Source organism: Tupaia chinensis, unplaced genomic scaffold (genome assembly GCF_000334495.1).
Source record: "Tupaia chinensis unplaced genomic scaffold, TupChi_1.0 Scaffold000279_1, whole genome shotgun sequence".
NCBI classification, from domain to species: Eukaryota; Metazoa; Chordata; class Mammalia; order Scandentia; family Tupaiidae; genus Tupaia; species Tupaia belangeri.
In genome coordinates, this window is record NW_006159762.1 from 2,483,725 (window position 1) to 2,501,333 (window position 17,609).

Consider the following 17,609-nt stretch of genomic DNA (forward strand, 5'->3'; position numbering starts at 1 on the left):
GCCCCTCACCCCCCCTCCCCCCTGTTGTCCCCCCCCCCCCCGTGCATGATTTTAAAGCTGCTGGGTCTGGGACTTGAACTGCAGTCAGTTATGTGAGAGTTCAATGCCTTCACCACACTACCTGCTTGCCCCTCCATTATAAATTTTTAACTTTTTTTTAAGTAAATTTCTCTTTCTGCCCCAAACCCTCTCCCACATACAAATTCTGAAAATTCTATTAGTATAAAGACTAGGGAACCAGCAGTTAGCGTAATGACTATGTTGCTGGACTCCCACGTAGTCGACCGCGGTTCGTGTCCCGGACCCGGTGGCTTAAAACTCACGCCGGGCGCGTGTGTGTGCGTGCCCAAGATCCCGAGAGGAGAATGGAGGAGAAGGGATTGCGGCATGACCATCCCCCCTGGGGGGTGATTTCTCGCTTTCTGTCTCTATGTCTCTCTCTGTCTGTCTGGCGAGCGCACGCGCCCTACAGTGAAAATCTCTCCAAAAAATAAATAAATAAATAAAAAATAATTAAAAAAAAAGACTGTATGTCTGTTACCTTCATTTTTATCTGTATCTCTCTTATGTTCAGTGGATACTCAGTAAAAAAATTGATTAATGAAAAACTAAACTATTCAGGAAGAAAGATGGCAAGTGTACATAATTATATTTACATCTTAATGTGTTTAACGTTTGGGAGAATTTTAAATATTTTAACTAATTTCCAGAAGGAATCCTCTTGGGATTTAGTGTATTACACTTGTAACTCAATTAAGAGGTTACTATAATATATTTACCTTGCAAACAATTTATTATGTTCCAGAAAGAAGCCCTTTGGAATCAGTTTCATCACATTTACAATCTAATTTGGAGAATATGATGCCTATTCAGTATTGAGTTATAAATCTCCATTCAGCAAGTGTTGTTTTGTAATGTTTGATCAAGTTCTTCATTTAAGCCCTACATATGATTCCAGCTTATTGTATATTATTATTTTTTAAGAGAAAATTTTTTAAGAATTATTTATTTATTCATTCATTTATTTTAATTTGACCAGAGAGACAGACAGAGAGAGAGAGAGAGAGAGAGAGAGAAGAGAAGAGAAGAGAAGAGAAGAAGCAAGCTACCAGGTCTGGGACTAGAACCATGGTTGGCCATGTGGGAGTGTCCAGCACCTTCACCACCACGCCACCTGCTGGCCCTCTTAAGAGAGATTTTTTTGCTATAGGGGACATGTGCCCGCCAGAGAGACAGAAAGCAAGAAATCACCCGCCCAGAGCGGATGGCCATGCCTCAATCCCTTCTTCTCCATCCTCCTCTCAGGATTTTAGGCACACACACACAAATGGCTGGTGTTAGTTGTTTTTATTTGTTTGTTTAGAATTATTTATTTTATTTATTAATTCATTTATTTTAATTTGACCAGAGAGAGACACAGAGAGAGAGAGGGAAAGTAAGGAAGCAAGCCACCAGGTCTGGGACTTGAACCATGGTCAGCCATGTGAGAGTTTCTGACGCCCTAACCACCATGCCACCTGCTGGTCCCCCTTACCCACCGTGTGAATTTTAAGCTGCTGAATCCAGGACTTGAACAGCACCTAACCACGTGGGAGTCCAGTGTGTAGTTATTACAGAATCTGCTGGTCTCAGTTGTATATTTCTCTTTTTTTTTTTTGGAGAGGTTTTCCCTATAGGGCGCGTGCGCTCGCCAGACAGACAGAGAGAGAGACATAGAGACAGAAAGCGAGAAATCACCCCCCAGAGGGGATGGTCACGCCGCAATCCCTTCTCCTCCATTCTCCTCTCGGGATCTTGGGCACGCACGCACACGCGCCCGGCGTGAGATTTAAGCCACCGGGTCCGAGACGCGAACTGCGGTCGACTACGTGGGAGTCCAGCGACATAGCCATTACGCTAACTGCTGGTTCCCTCAGTTGTATATTATTTGCTATTTTATTTCCAATACTGTGGTGAGGTTCACTGTTTAGAATATTTCCTAAGTTATCATTAGTCCATAGAGATTATTTGACTTTATATGCATATTTTTAAATCTGTCTCCCTTTTGTACTCAAATAGGGTTTCTTTTTTTTGTTTTAAGAATTTTTTAAAAGAATTATTTAACATTTTTTCTTTCTTTTAATTATTTTATTTATTTTTTTTTTGCGTGCGCTCGCCAGACAGACAGAGAGAGACAGAGAGACAGAAAGAGAGAAATCACTCCCCAGGGGGGATGGCCACGGTGCCATCCCTTCTCCTCCATTCTCCTCTCGGATATTGGGCACACACGCACACGTGCCCGGTGTGAGTTTTAAGCCACTGGGTCCAGGACCCGAACCACAGTCAACCAGTTGGGAGTCCAGCGACATAGCCATTATGCTAACTGCTGGTCCCTCTTTATTTTAATTTGACCAGAGAGGGACAGAGAGAAAGAGAGAGAGAAAGTGAGAAAGTAAGCCACCAGGTCTGGGACTCAAACCTTGGTCAGTTATGTGGGAGTCCAGCGCCCTTAACCACCATGCCACCTGCCAGCCCCAAGAATTATTTTATTTAACTTTATTTATTTATTTCAGTTTGAGCAGAGAGGCACAGAGTGAGAGAGAGAGAAAGCAAGTTACCAGGTCTGGGACTTGAACCACAATTGGCCATGTGGGAGTCTAGTGCCTTTAACCGTCACACCACCAGCCACCCTGGGTTTCTTGTTTTTTTCTTTCTTTCTTTCTTTCTTCCTTTCTTTCTTTCTTTCTTTCTTTCTTTCTTTCTTTCTTTCTTTCTTTCTTTCTTTCTTTCTTTCTTTCTTTTTTTAAAAAGAATTATGTACTCGGGGTCGACAGGTGGTGTGGGAGTTAAGATGCTGGACTCCCACATGGCTGACCACAGTTCAAGTCCTGGACCTGGTGGCTTGCTTACTCACTGTCTCTCTCTCTCTCTGGTCAAATTAAAATAAATACATCAACAAATAACTTTTTTTAAAAAAAAGTTTGTAGAAAAATGGAATTAAAGAATGAGTTTATTTCAAAAAAAGAATTATGTATTTAATTTTATTATTATTTTTTTTAATTTGCTTTAGGGCATGTGTGTGTTTGTGTGTGTGTGTACATGAGAGAGAGAGATAGAGAAAGAAAGTGAGAAAGCAAGCCACCAGGTCCAGGACTCAAACTGCGGTCAGCCAGGTGTGAGTCCAGCACTTTAACCACCATGCTATCTGCTGGGTTTCTATTGATGGTATTAATTCTCTCATACTATTTCTACTTTTTTTTTTTAACATTAGCCCTTCTAAAAAGTAAAAAAACCATATTATCCTATGTTAATATGAATTCTGGTTTTGTTCCTGAGTAGACAGAAGTAATGTTACATTTAAGAGGTATGTTCGTTTGTGTGTGTTTTTGTGTTTATTCAGCCAGCTAAATTATTGCGTCTTACAGCTTAGAAAATAAGTTTCCACAGTCTTTTCTCCTGCCTCATTTGAAACATCATGATTTTAGGTAACACTGCCCTTTGCTTTCATCTTCCGACCTCCCTACTGTTTCCTTCTGTTTATGGGAAGTCTGTAATTCCTGATTATGTTTCTTTCATCCTATTCCTGCCATCTTCTCTCAATTTTGACATCTCCCTGGATGACAAAGTAATACCAAGTCACCTTGCTATGTTATTTTTCCCATTTTCCAAGAAAGTAGGGAAAATAGAATAATCAGAAGACTGGTAATTGATTTTGAGGAACCAAAACTAATAGTGGAATTCTTGGATGACCCCAAAGGCTATGTTTCCATGAGTAACATCATTTATATATCATGCCTAAACAAAAATTTGTCGTAAAAAAAAAAATAACCCTTAAGAATGATGGCAGTGAACAAAGACCTCTGGAGTTTTCTCTTCCCAGAAACACTGAAGAACCTGGCCCCAAAATATCAGAATCAACCTTTTCCAAACTCTGTAAGATAGTCAGAAGTTTACAGCAACTAAGCAAATACTAGCCAGGAGAAAGGTGACTGAAACAGGTTGAGAGAGGTACTGGTATTTACCATAGCCTTACTCCACCCCAGCGGTCCACAGATGGAAGGCTATATTCTGTATGAGCATCTGGTCCAGGAATAGAGCAGACCTTGATTCAAAGGCATTGTGTGTGTGTTTTTGACTTGGCTATGGGCTCTCTGACTATTAATACAAAGGATCTGCCATTATTTGCCTAACCTATAAATCTCTGAGGGCAGAGAAGTGGCTGTGGCTATCTGGAGGAGATTCCTGAAAAGCATTAAAAGACAAATGAACAAGCCACTAATGCCTGGAGCAAAAAAAAAAAAAAAAGAAAGAAAAAAAAAGACCAGTTGGTGCAAATAATAGATAGGTTAAAATCTGGAGAATGAGAAACTTTGGAGAAAAAGGGCTTTGAAAAACTCCTGTAGATACCAGGGAATCTCTTAGAAAGCTATGTACATGACCACAGAAGGAGTGCTCAGAACTAAAAAAAAAAAAAAAGCCACTAATGCCTGGAGCAAAAAAAAAAAAAAAAAAGAAAGAAAAAAAAAGACCAGTTGGTGCAAATAATAGATAGGTTAAAATCTGGAGAATGAGAAACTTTGGAGAAAAAGGGCTTTGAAAAACTCCTGTAGATACCAGGGAATCTCTTAGAAAGCTATGTACATGACCACAGAAGGAGTGCTCAGAACAGACTGGGAAGTTTTCACTTCAACTGGTCTTTAGAGTTTGCACAAGTAGAAAATAAAGGGAAAAGTAGAGTTGTAAAAGAAGAGTTGGCTAAGTGTTGAAGTCATACCCCAACAAAGAGCCAGAGTGCAAAGACCTGGGTAGTATTTTCTTTTCTTTTTAAAAAACATAATAATATTCAAAAGTCCAGTTTTCAACCTGAAATACAAAACACGCAAGTATACAGGAAAATATGACCCATGACTAAGATGAAAACAAATGAGAAAACATGGGCATTGGAGTTATGAGACAAAGACTTTTAGTCAATTGTCCTATATATATTCCAATAGCTAAAGAAAATCAGGGATAAAGGAGAAAAGGAAACCAGACATGCCAGGTGTGTGAGCATGTATGGCCAAAATCCCAAGAGGAGAATGGAGAAGTGATTGTGGCCATCCTCCCTGGGTGGTGCTTTCTCACTTTCCCTCTCTCTCTCCTCCTGTCTTTTTCTGGTGAGTACACACACTCTATAACAAATATTTTAAAAATAACAAAATTAAATTTAAGAAAGAAGGAAACCAAGAGAACAATGTCTCAATAAATAAAGATTATCAACCATGACATAGAGATTATAAGAACAAAGCAAACTGAGATTTTGGAGGTGAAAGGAACACGAACTGCAGTTTAAAATTAACTAGAGGGTGAGTCAACAAATGGCATGGTGGTGAAGACTGCTGAACTCCCACATGGCCGACTGTGATTCGAGTCCTGGACCTGGTGGCTTGCTTCCTCTCTCTCTCTTGTTCCCTCCCATGGGCTCTGGCCCTCTCTGGTCAAATTAAAAAATAATAACAAATAAAGTTAAAATAAAATAATTCTTTAAAAATTAAATTAAATAGAGGGACTTAATACCAGATTTGAGCAGTAGGAAGGATCAGCAAATTTGAAGATAAATAGTTTATTTCAATAGAAAAGAAGAAAGAAAAAACAATGAAGAAAAACTGAACAGTACCTAAGGGACGGATGGACCACCATCAAGTAGACTAACATAAAAAAATGGAAGTCCCAGGAGACAAAAGAAATGGGTAGGAAGGACATTTGAACAAATAATAGTTTACAACTTGCCAAGTCTGATAAAACACCGAGAGTACATATACAAGAAATTCAAACTCTAAGTAGGATAAACACAGATCCACACTGAGACACAAAATAATCAAGCAAGGACAACAAAGAGATTTTTTTTTTTTTTGGAAAGGTTTTTTCGCTATAGGGCGCATGCGCTCGCCAGACAGAGAGAGACATAGAGACAGAAAGCGAGAAATCACCCCCCAGGGGGGATGGCCACCCCGCAATCCCTTCTCTGAGTTGTCTCAGTCCCCAGTTTACCTTGTTCATCACAACTCAATCCTCATTCATCTCAATGTGCCTTTTTGCAGGGAAGCCTGTTCTATACTTTCCCTCCCATTTAACTGTACCCCCAAACCCTGCACTATTGTTATTGCACTCCCTGCAATGAATTGTCAGTAATTGCTTAACTGCTTTATATAAACATCTTGAAATCTCACTGAGGGTAAGGACTGTTTAAGACTTAACACTATTTTTCTCTCCCTGACTTCCATAGTAAGTGCTAGGTGAATATTTGCTGAGTGAATGTAAGTGTGAGCTGATTCAGGGGGAAGGAGCTATATATACAGCTAAGTGTTCAGGGTATTAATAAATAGCTTTATTGCCCATGATGAACATTGAAAACACTGTAGTGAGTGCCATAAAGTGTTCTTTTAGGACTGATTGCATTACATTTATAAACTGATTTTAATCTTCATACTATGAGCATTTTATTAAGTTCCAGAAAACATCTCTTTGGGATCAGTTACATTATACATTAAATCTTTTTTTTTGAGAGGTTTTTGCTATAGGACGCATGTGCTCGCCAGAAAGACTGAGACAGAGAGACAGAAAGTGAGAAATTACCCCCCAGTGGAGATAGCCACACTGCAATCTTTTCTTCCCCATTCTCCTCTTGGGATCTTGGTCACGCATGCACACGTGCCTGGCGTGAGTTTAAGCCACTGGGTCCGGGACTTGAACTGCAGTCAATTACATGGGAGTCCAGCGACATAGCCATTACACTAACTGCTGGGCCCCCATTTTTTTTAAAGAGAGGTTTTTGCTATAGGGCATGTGTGCTTGCTGGAGAGACAGAGAGAGAGACAGAAAGCGAGAAATTACCTCCCCAGGGAATGACCACACTGCAATCCATTCCCCTCCATGCTCCTCTTGGGATAGTATGTATTCACCATGAGTTGCCCAGGAATTGGTTCCCATTATTTAAATCTAAAAAAGTGAGTATTGGGGCCAGCAGATGGCTTAGTGCTTTTATCAATGGACTCCCACATATTTGAGTCCCGGACTAGGTGGCTTGAAACTCAAGACAGGCACATGTGCATGTGAGCCCAAAATCCTGAGAAGAGAATGGAAGAGAAGGGATTGGCCATCCCCCCTGTGGGGTGATTTCTTGTTTTCTTTCTCTCTGTCTCTCTGGCAAGTGCATGTACCCTATAACAAAAATATCTCTCAAAAAAAAAAGGAAAAGAAAAAGGCTCACCCAGTTAATTAGATATGTACTTCAGCATTTTATACCTATTTCTCCTTTCTCCTTTGAAACACCAAATCCACTGACTCAAACTACTCACTGAACCTTCTCCTTATTATCAATATATTATGAATCTTCATTTTTGTACTTTTCATACATTCCAGACTTTATTTGCTTCCAATTGGAATTTGCTCCTGAAATTCCAATGGCATCTTTTTTGTTGTTGTTGTTTGGTTTTTGCCATAAGATGTGTGTGGTCGCTGGAGAGACAGAGAGACAGTGAGAAGGAAAGTGAGAAATCACTCCCCAGGAGGGATGGCCATGCTGCAATTCCTTCTCCATCCTCTTCCTGGCATTTTGGGCATGCATGCATGTACACCCAACATGAATTTCAAATCACTGGGGTCCAGGTCTTGAGCTGTGGTCGGCCATGTGGGAGTCTAGTACCTTAACCACTGTGCCACCTGCTGGCCCCAAAGTTGGCATCTTTTTTTTCTTTGCCTTATTTGCCTGGGGGAAAAAATCTACTTAATTCTCAAAAACCCATTTCAAATGTCACTTCCTTTCTGAGGTCAGTGAGTGGCAGGGTGGTTAAGATGACTGGATCCCACACAGCCAACTTCAGGGTTGATTAAGGCACTGGGCCTCAGGGTTAGAGACCTGGCAGCTTAAAAAATATGCTGAGTACCGTATGTGGGTTCCCAGAATCCCAAAAGGAGAATGAAGAGAGGATTGTGGCCTGGCCATAACCCCCGGGTGTTTCTTGTTCTTTCTCTCTCCCAGTGAGCAAAAGCACCCTGTAACAAAACAAAACCTTTTCTTGAACCACACCCACTTCAGGGTTAATTCTATTCTTTGCCCTCTAAGACCTACCTTTTTCACTTGGAGCACTGTGGGGTAGCTAATTGCATATACTCTGGATTCTAAACAAAACAGTCTCTGGGTACTGGCAGGTGGTGTGGTAGTTAAGGGCGCCAGACTCCCACATAGCCACCGTGGTTCAAGCCCTGGACCTAGCGGCTTTCTCACTTTGTCTCTCTCTCATGCTTTCTCACTCTGTCCCTCTCTGGTCAAATTAAAATAAATAAATAAAGTTAAATAAAATATTTTTTTTTAAAAAAAGAAGAGTCTCTGGAAGTAGACATAATAACTCCAGTGCCTTACCCATTCTGAGTTCATCTTCTTATTTTTTATTTTTAAAATTGTTGGGCCAGCAGGTCGCGTGGTGATTAAGGCATCGGACTCCCACATGGCCGACTGTGATTTGAGTCCTGGACTCAGTGACTTGAAAATCATGCTGGGGAGGTCATCAGGTGGTGGTGTGGTTTAGGCACTGAGCTCCCACATGGCTGACTGTGGTTCAAGTCCCAGACCTGGTGGCTTGCTTTCTCACTTTTTCTCTTTGGTCATATTCAAGAAATAATAATAAATTAAATTAAATAATTCTTTAAAAAAGAAAGAGAGAAAGAAAGAAGAAAAGAAGGAAGGAAAGAAGGAAGGAAGGAAGGGAGGGAGGAAATCATTCTGGGTATGTGTGTGTGTGCATGCTCAAAATCCCGAGGAGAATGGAAGAGAAGGAAGGGCTTGTGGTGTGGCCATCTCCTCCTGGGGGAGGGGAGGTGATTTCTTACTTTCTCTCTTTCAGTCTCTTTCCAGCTAGCACATGCACCCTATAACAAAAACATACTCCCCTCAAAAAATTAGTTCTTCCATGAGCAATGGAGGCAGAGAGAGGGTGAAAGACAGGAAGATCCAGCCCCAGACCATAGGTACGTGTGTGCCCAGCGTACTCAAGGAGGTCTTTAGACTTGAACCAAGAACCTTCTCATTTGGGATTGTCTCTGAGAGCATCAAGTTTTACCACTGTGCCAACATCTGGGTCCCCATTCTGTGTTCTAAATTAATATTCTGGTAATATATAAAGAACTGATTGAACTCTGTCACCTAAAAACAAGCTATATCTAAGATTTGGCCAGTTGCCATCTCAAATTCCTTTATAGGAGACAGTGATCCTCGGAAGATTAAATATATCTCTTTGAAAACTTTCGGTCTTTAATGTCTTATGTTGGTTTGGGGAAAGAGGTGTTAATTATTCATTGGGATAAAATTGGCTTTGATAAGTTAAACCAGACTTTTATTTCATGCAAGTTCAAAGCAAAACTCAAAGAACTCAACTAATAAATAAAAGCTGGAGCTGGAATTTACACTTAATCTGTTTGTTCCCAAATAGCACTCTCCAACGACTGAGTCTGCATGGACAAATCTAATGATGGTGTCATCTGAGCACTCTAACAGTTAAAGGAAGGTACTCTTGCTTGTCTGATTCCTTCCCCCATCCCTCATTCCCTCTTCTCCTTTCCTTCTTTCCTGTCCCTATTTTCTTTTCTTCTTTCTTTTTTGGTAGTAAGTTACAGTAGGTACTTCTTTTTTGTTTTGTTTTGTTTGTTTGTTTGTTTTGAGAGGTTTTTGCTATAGGGCACGTGCACTCGCCAGAAAGACAGAGAGATAGAAAGCAAGAAATCACCCCCCAGGGGGGATGGCCACACCGCAATCCCTTCTCCTCCGTTCTCCTCTTGGGATCTTGGGCACACACACCCATGTGCCCAGCGTGAGTTTAGGGCACTGGGTCCAGGACTCAAACCACAGTCGGCTACATGGGAGTTCAGTGATATAGCCATTAAGCTAACTGCTGGTCCCAATAGGTACTTCTTTTTAATATGTTTTGTGACTAATCTATTCTTTGGTGTTTAATCTCTTTTGTTTGTTCATAGTGGTTAGGAATAAAATCTATGAGATTGAGCATGATTCACATTTGCTCTCAAGGGCTCAGATTAAAGATTGAGTGAAAGATTCTAAATATGGCCCAGAGGTGGCATGGTGGTTAAAGGTGCTGGACTCCCACATGGCTAACCACAGTTCAAGTCTCAGACCTGGTGACTTGCTTTCTCACTTTCTCTCTCTCTCTCTCTCTGATCAAACTGGAAAATAATCATAACAAATAAAGTTAAAATAAAAATAATTCTTAAAAAAAAAAGATTCTAAATGCTACGTCATTCTCTTGCGTAAAAGAACTCCAAGGAATGGAAGAGATAGTGGTGGAATTAGATAATTAGGTTTGCAGAGCTAATTTCCATCCTCCATGATCCATACAGTTTGGGCTTTTTTGAGAGATTTTTGCTATAGGGTGTGTGTGCTTGCCAGATAAAGATGGAGAGACAGTAATGAGAAATTACCCCCCAGAGGGAATGGCCATGCTGCAATCACTTCTCTTCCATTCTCCTTTTGGGATTTTGGGCACGCACGCATACATACCCAGCATGAGTTTCAAGCCTTTGGGTCCAGGATTCAAACTGCAGTCAGCCATGTGGGAGTCCTGCAATGTAACCATTACATCATCTGCTGGTCCCAGATCTATAGTTTTTGCAGGGATCAGACTGGTGAATTAAGTGGGCATGTAATGGAGACCACCAGCCCTACATCCTCTACAACTCTGAGGGTGGTGCTATTCTCTGCAATTTGCTCTAGGAGTAACTATCTTGGCCAGAGAGGGCAGTTTCAGGGGCTTCCACTTGACTTTATTATAGTTCCTTTTACTATTATTATTATTTAATTTGCCAGAGGTGGGAACCAGCAGATAGCATAATGTTTACGTTGCTAGACTCCCACATGGCCAATCACAGTTTGAATCCCAGACCTGTAAGCTTGAAACTCACTCCAGGCAAGTGTATGTTCATGCCCAAAATCCTGAGAGGAGATTGGAGGAGAAGGGATTGTGGTGTTGCCATTCCCCCTAAGAGAGCTCATTTCTTCTTTTCTTTTTTTATTTTAAAAAATTATTTTATTTGTTTATTTATTTTAATTTGACCAGAGAGGGACAGAGTGAGAGAGTGAGAGAGAGAAAGACAGGGAAAGCGGGAAAGCAAGCTACCAGGTCCAGGACTCAAACTGTAGTCGGCCATGTGGGAGTCCAGCGTCCTTAACCACCATGCCACCTGCCGGTCTCTCTTTTCTTTTTTTCTTTTTCTTTTTTAATACTTTTATTATTCACCCATTAACTCCTTAATATGCCAGTCACGAGCTACTTTTCAGCAGTTACATCCCCTTGATCATGGCTGCATGAGAATGTGATTAATTGGAAAACAGGGAGACCAGAGAATGGCCAGAGGTGACATCATGCAGTCTATGCCATTGCAATACAATTATCAAGTTTGCTGGTGGTTTGGTAAAGCCGGTTTAGTTCTCTTCTCTTTGCCAAGGATTCTCACATTTGTGACAATTGGACCAACACTTGGTAGGGTTCCATCTCCTGGTTTGAATTCTCAGTGACTTTATCCAGAATCTCACTGGCTACTGGTCACTGTAACACTAGCCCCATCTTTCCTGCCCCTATGCTGGGGCATTTCCAATTGTAAAGGTAATATTGCAGGTTGTCTTCCCCTATGTCATACTTGACCTTCTCCAGGAAGGTTTTGTTCTCCGTGAGATCCAGTGCATTGAACACATCAAACACTTTCATTTTGGTGAGAACAAGGGTGTCACTCATGAGGTCTAGAATTGGGGTCTGGGTGTGAATGTTGTAGAAAGAATAAGCAGCTTTTAGACTCTTGTGGGTTGATGGTTCATGATGGTGGAGGGAAACTGTAAGAGCTCAGGAAGTCTGTCACCTCACCGTTCGCATTCTCCTCCATGAAAGTGTTGATGATATTCTCCTGGGGGTAGGACCAGTGCTCCACCTCCTCCTGACTCATGACCAGTGTGAAGTGAAACTGCTTCAAGTACCTGGTATACTACTGGAATGTCCTTTTTTTCCATTGGTCGCAGCCCAGCTGTCTTGGGAGCCTTTGGCAGTCGGTAGAGCTTCATGGTACACTGCATGGTCATATTTCTGCTCAAGTGGGAGAACTTCACTTCAATCAGCTTTCATGGGTTTAGGGACCGATGCCAGTACCTGCAGATGCCAATAGGCTTTGGCAGAACCACGCCAGCAGTATAAACAGCTTGGAAAATGCCCTCCAGGCGAACTCACCATGTTATCTTGCAGAGCAGGATTAGAGCCACCCTTTTGGAGCACAGTTTCTTGTGGATGCACAGGAAGTTGATTTCTACCATTTTCTTCTCTGTGTCATAGATATGGATGTTTGCTGGGTGCTAGTGAACCCAACCAGTTTTTGAGTTGAAACCTCTTGAACCCTGTAGTGCCAGGGTCGGGGGAGCCAGCCAGGTGGCCGGAGAGCCCACAAAAGAAATTCCAGGGAATAATCAAATCGGAACATGTTATCATTATCTTCCACATAGTTCTCATTCAGGAGTGTGTATCGTTCTTTCAGCACGCCATGGTCCCCCAAGTCTAAGGCATCCCAGGTGAAGCCCTGGGGCAGGTATAGGGCTCCTGGCAGATGTTGTCTTTGTCAGGCTCCAGAAGACCATGAGTGTTCACCACCTCTCCAAGTTTAGGGAGAGGCTACATGTATCCCAGAACTGGTAGCTTCGCTTGCTAGCCTCTTCCACGGTTTTGGCAGGTCCTTGGCCCACTGAGAATAGCTCAATGGCCTTCTGTATTTCCGGGATCTTCTCTGTAGGCAAAGAGTTTATCTTCACAGGCTGAGCCTGGGTTGAATTTGTCTCACTGCCTTTTTCTTTCTTCTTCTTCTTTTTTTTTGGTTTCTTTTTCTTTTTCTTTTTTTTTTTGGCTCCAGTGTCATTGGCTGGACTCGAACCACCCCAGTTATAGCTGTTGTCCTTCTCATTCTCACAGTCACTGCAGAGCTCATGTCTGGTTCCGTTCCTTTCCATCATCGGCGGCAGCTGAGGTGCCGGCAGCTTCCCCTGCTGTCTCACTGTCGCTCGCCATCTTGAGTTGTGAGAGCCAGGCTGGAGGGGAGGACCTGATTTCTCACTTTCTGTCTTCAGGTGAGTGCACATGCCCTATAGAAAAAAAAAAAAAGAAAGAAAGAAAGGAAGAGAGAAAAAAGAAAAAAAGACTGTAAAAAAAAAAAAAAATTGCCAGAGGGTGTGTGCACTTGCCAGACAGACAGTTTTAGCAAACCTCCCTTTGGAGGATGGTCATGATGCAAACCCCTTTGGGATTTTGGGCACATATGCACATGCACCTAGCATGTTTTTCAAGCTGCTGGGTTCTGGACTTGAACCGTGTAGTTGACCATGTGGGATCCAGCTGTCTTAACCACCATGCCACTGGCTGGCCTTACTATAGTTCTTACTTTACATGTCAAGGAACCAATGTGAGAGTTATGTCAACTGCTAAGTATGACCACTAGATATTCCACTTGTGAAACTGGAGAAATGTCCACTGTGGGCTCGGTGAGGGAGTGGGGTCAGAATCCAATGTATTATTGATCCCTTATTGGTATAAGGGACACTGAGGGTGCTTTAGATCTGTCTTCATTCATGTGGATTCTGTAACCAATGGCTTGGAAATATCCAAGAGAAACAGAAAGCACCCCTGCAATGGGGCACAGTTATGCAATTCTTTTCCTTCATTTCTCCACCCTGTCAGAATTTGGGGCACAAACACACACACAGACACACTCAACATGTTTTCTAAGCTGCTGGGGCTGGGATTTGAACTGCACAGTTGGTTATGTGAGTTTGGCTGCCTTAACCACCAGGCCATAGAGCCACCCCCAATTTCGCAGTTTTAAGTACTATTTCCCTCACATCCTCCAACACCAGAGACTGAATAAGTCAATACATTCCCTTCTACACATATACCCATCACTTGGAATCCTATCTTTATACCTCTGCTTCTTAGGATCATTGCTGGTACCCACTGTGTTAATGCAGGCTATCTGAAAGTGTGGCTTGAGAAAGAATTTATGTGTATATGTGTATTGAGGGAATGCTTTGGAAGGAAGGTAATGAAAGGAGACAGCCAAGAAAAGAGTTAAGCAAGGGCATAGTTTCAGTGGGAGATAAGGCTCCCCTTCATCAAAGAACAGTACTCAGAGGAAGCGGGTAGCTGGGAGTTATTAGCAGCTAGCACTCATGCCTGCTGGGAGGGGATCAGCCAGTACAGGGGATCTGTGTAAGGCATTAACAGTGACCACTGCAAGTTAAGTGTCTGGAGGCTCTAGAAAATCTGATTCATTCCTCTTTGACACTATTGCTCTTTAAGCATGTGATCTCTCAGACTATGGATGGGGGGAACTTGCAGCTAGTTTGTCTCTAGTATAAAGGCAGGTTTTTTTTTTTTTCTTTATTTGGAGAGGTTTTTTGCTATAGGACGCGGTGCATGCGCTCACCAGAAAGACAGAGAGAGACAGAGAGACAGAAAGCGAGAACTCACCCCCCAGAGAGGATGGCCATGCCGCAATCCCTTCTCCTCCATTCTCCTCTCGGGATCTTGGGCACGCATACACACATACCCGGTGTGAGTTTAAGCCACCAGGTCCAGGACTCGAGCTGCAGTCGACTACATGGGAGTCCAGCGACATAGCCATTATGCTAACTGCTGGTCCCAGAAGCCAAACTTTTTTTCTTTTCTTTTTTTTTTTTCGGAGAGGGTTTTGCTATAGGGCTCGTGCGCTCGCCAGAGAGAGACAGAGAAACAGAAAGCAAGAAATCACCCCCAGGGGGGATGGCCACGCCACAATCCCTTCTCCTCCATTCTCCTCTCAGGATCTTGGGCATGCACGCACATGCACCCGGCATGAGTTTTAAGCCACCGGGTCTGGGATGTGAACTGTGGTCAACTACATGGGAGTCCAACAACATAGCCATTACGCTAACTGCTGGTCCCACAGAAGCCAAACTTCTAATATGATTTCCAAGAGAAGCAATTTTGAAATACCACAAAGCTCAGGTGTATATGAAGAATTTGGATCTGGACAGTTGGTGGCATGCTAGATAAGGTGGCTGGATTCTATACAGCCAAACAGATGATTTGGGTCTCAGACCCAGTAGCTTGAAAAACACACTGGGTGTGTGTGCATGTCCAAAATCCTGAAAGGAGGAAGAAATAGAGAAGGGATTATGGTGTGACCGTCCTCCATGGGGGAGATGCTCTGTCACTCTTTCTTTCTGTCTCTCTCTAACTAGCATATGCATCCTATTGCAAAATATTTTAAAAGAAAAAAAAAGAATATATTCTAATTTTTAAAAATAACTATTTTATTTAACTTTATTTTTAATTTAACCAGAGAGGAGAGGGAGAGAGAGAGGGAAAGTGAGAAAGCAAACTACCAGGTCAGGGACTCGAATCAGAGTCAGCCATGTGGGAGTCTAGCACCTTAACCACCATGCCACCTGCTGGCCCCTAATTTTTGTTTGTTTGTTTGTTTGTTTGTTTAAAGAGAGATTTTTGCCATAAGGTAAGTGCTCTTGCTAGAAAGAGAGAATGTGAGAAATCACCCCACAGGAGGGATGGCTATGCTGCAATCCCTTCTCCATTCTCCTCTGAGGATTTTGGGTACGCAGGCACACATACCCAGTGTGGGTTTCAAGCCACCAGGTCTAGGACTCAGACTGTGGTCAGCCATGTGGTCCATTTGTTGGTCCCAGAATATATTTTAACTCAATCACCTGGAAGTAATTTGGAAAAAGCAAGCAAAGTACAGCGTCCATCCCTATGACTGTTCTGTCCTGTTAACAGTGTTGAAAGGGTTGTGAAGTTGAAATTTCATAACTATTCATCAGGAAAAACATTGTGGTGTTAATTCTGAAAGTGGACACTGAATTTGGCTGGTTTGGAATCTGCCTTCCCCCTTTTTTGTTTCCTCAAAATGTTCTGTTCCAAGCACGCAGCTGATATTTTATCACTGCAGTGATTTCGTATAAATACTACCACAAGAGATATATGAAATCTATAGGGGGAATAAGATTCTGATGGGGAACTCATGGAAGGTTATGTGGAAGAGGAGGCATGGGTGGGCACTCTATAAGCAATGTAGCAATGAAGTAGAGCAGGCTGCTGATGTGTGTAGGAAAGTAGGATTGGGGACGGCAGTGGCATTGAGTGGGTTGAGTCCCGAACCTGGTGGTTTGCTTTCTCACTTTCTCTCTCTCTGGTTAAATTAAAAATAAGAAAGAAAAAAAGGAAGAACAAAAAGAAAATTCTTTTTTAAAAAAGAAAAAAAGTTTGTTATGGCTGGAATACATAAAAGAAGGAGAACTTGGGGCTTTTAATGCCAGGCTAACAAGTTTAGATTTTTCATTGGACCAAGGAAGGTTCTAAAGAGGGGAGTCACATGATCTGACAAGTAATGTTTGTCTGTTTATTTCAATTTGTTGTTATTATTTTTTAATTTGACCACAGAGACAAATAGAGAAAGGGAAACAGGAAAAGCAAGACCCCAGATCTGGGACTGGAACCTTAGTCTGTCATGTGGGAGTCCAGTGTCTTAACCACCATGTCACCTGCTGGCTCTAGTAGTTGAGGAAAGATCTCCCTGGCGGCCAACAGATGGCTTAACGGTTATGTCGCTGTACTCCCTCATGGTTGACCCCGGTTCAATTCCCAAACCAAGTGATATGAAAACCAATCACCTGGGCATGTTTATGTGGGTGCCCAAGATCTTGGGGGGAGACTGACTTTTCACTTTCCCTCTTACTGTCTCTGGCTTTCTCTCCCTCCCTCTCTCTCTCTCTTTCTCTTGCTAGCGAGCACACACGCCCTATGGCAAAAAATTTCTAAAAAAGAAAGATCATCCTGGCCACAGTATGAAGGAAGAAAGGGAGTGGAGGCCCACAGAGGAGACTGTTGGAATGGGTTTAGTGAGATCAACCTTTTGAAAAGTTGATGCAGGTTGAGTTAGGACCGCAGCCCCAGTGCCAGTCGGATGGACCCAACTTGGTGTAAAGGGTTAGGTCACGTGGTGCAGGAGAGAGGGAGACTCGGGTCAATGCAGGAGAGTTCCATGTCCTTAAAACAGGGAGGAATACAACAGGGAGGAAGAGAGTCACGACGCAAGGGAGATGTAACAATGAATTAGTTACACCTCGCGGTAGAGACGTCCAATAAGTAATTGGAAGCATGTACCTAGCACTCAGGAGCAAGAGCTGGTCCAGTTGCACCCAAACACTGCTAGAATTTCAAATGAAATCTTTATGGAGTGAAGCAAGGGTCTACCCCTTTTCGGAGCCAAGTTTAAAATCCTCCCCTTCCTGCAAACAATGTGTGAAATCTGGATGAAGAGCCGCGCCCCGGATTAGGGAGTCAAGCGTTCTTAAAGGCCGCGTCTGCTAGGCTTGAGTTGCAGAAAAGGGAGCGCACTCAGAGTAAGTCTTGATTGAGCGACGTCGGTGCTCGGGTGGGGGTGAGGGGATGAGGGGGTGGTGTGCTGGGACTCTAGGGTCCTGCAGCCCAGGTACCCCTTAACTGGGCGCGGCTTGACGCTCTACTGCCAAGAGCGCGGAGCGGAAGGAACCCTCAACC

At 42.6% G+C, this 17,609-nt stretch overlaps 1 protein-coding gene and 1 pseudogene across 2 annotated transcripts in view; one reads left to right on the forward strand and one right to left on the reverse strand.

The window, feature by feature from the left end:
• USP42 (ubiquitin specific peptidase 42) overlaps positions 1 to 17,609 on the forward strand; it is a gene marked incomplete at its 3' end in the record, with an annotated part of 73,603 nt that overhangs the window by 8,264 nt on the left and 47,730 nt on the right. Inside the window, 1 exon segment of one of the 2 annotated variants that reach the window (XM_027772520.1) lies at positions 9,447 to 9,521. 2 annotated transcript variants of the gene reach the window in all.
• LOC102479010 (glycylpeptide N-tetradecanoyltransferase 1 pseudogene) lies at positions 11,504 to 13,067 on the reverse strand (annotated as a pseudogene).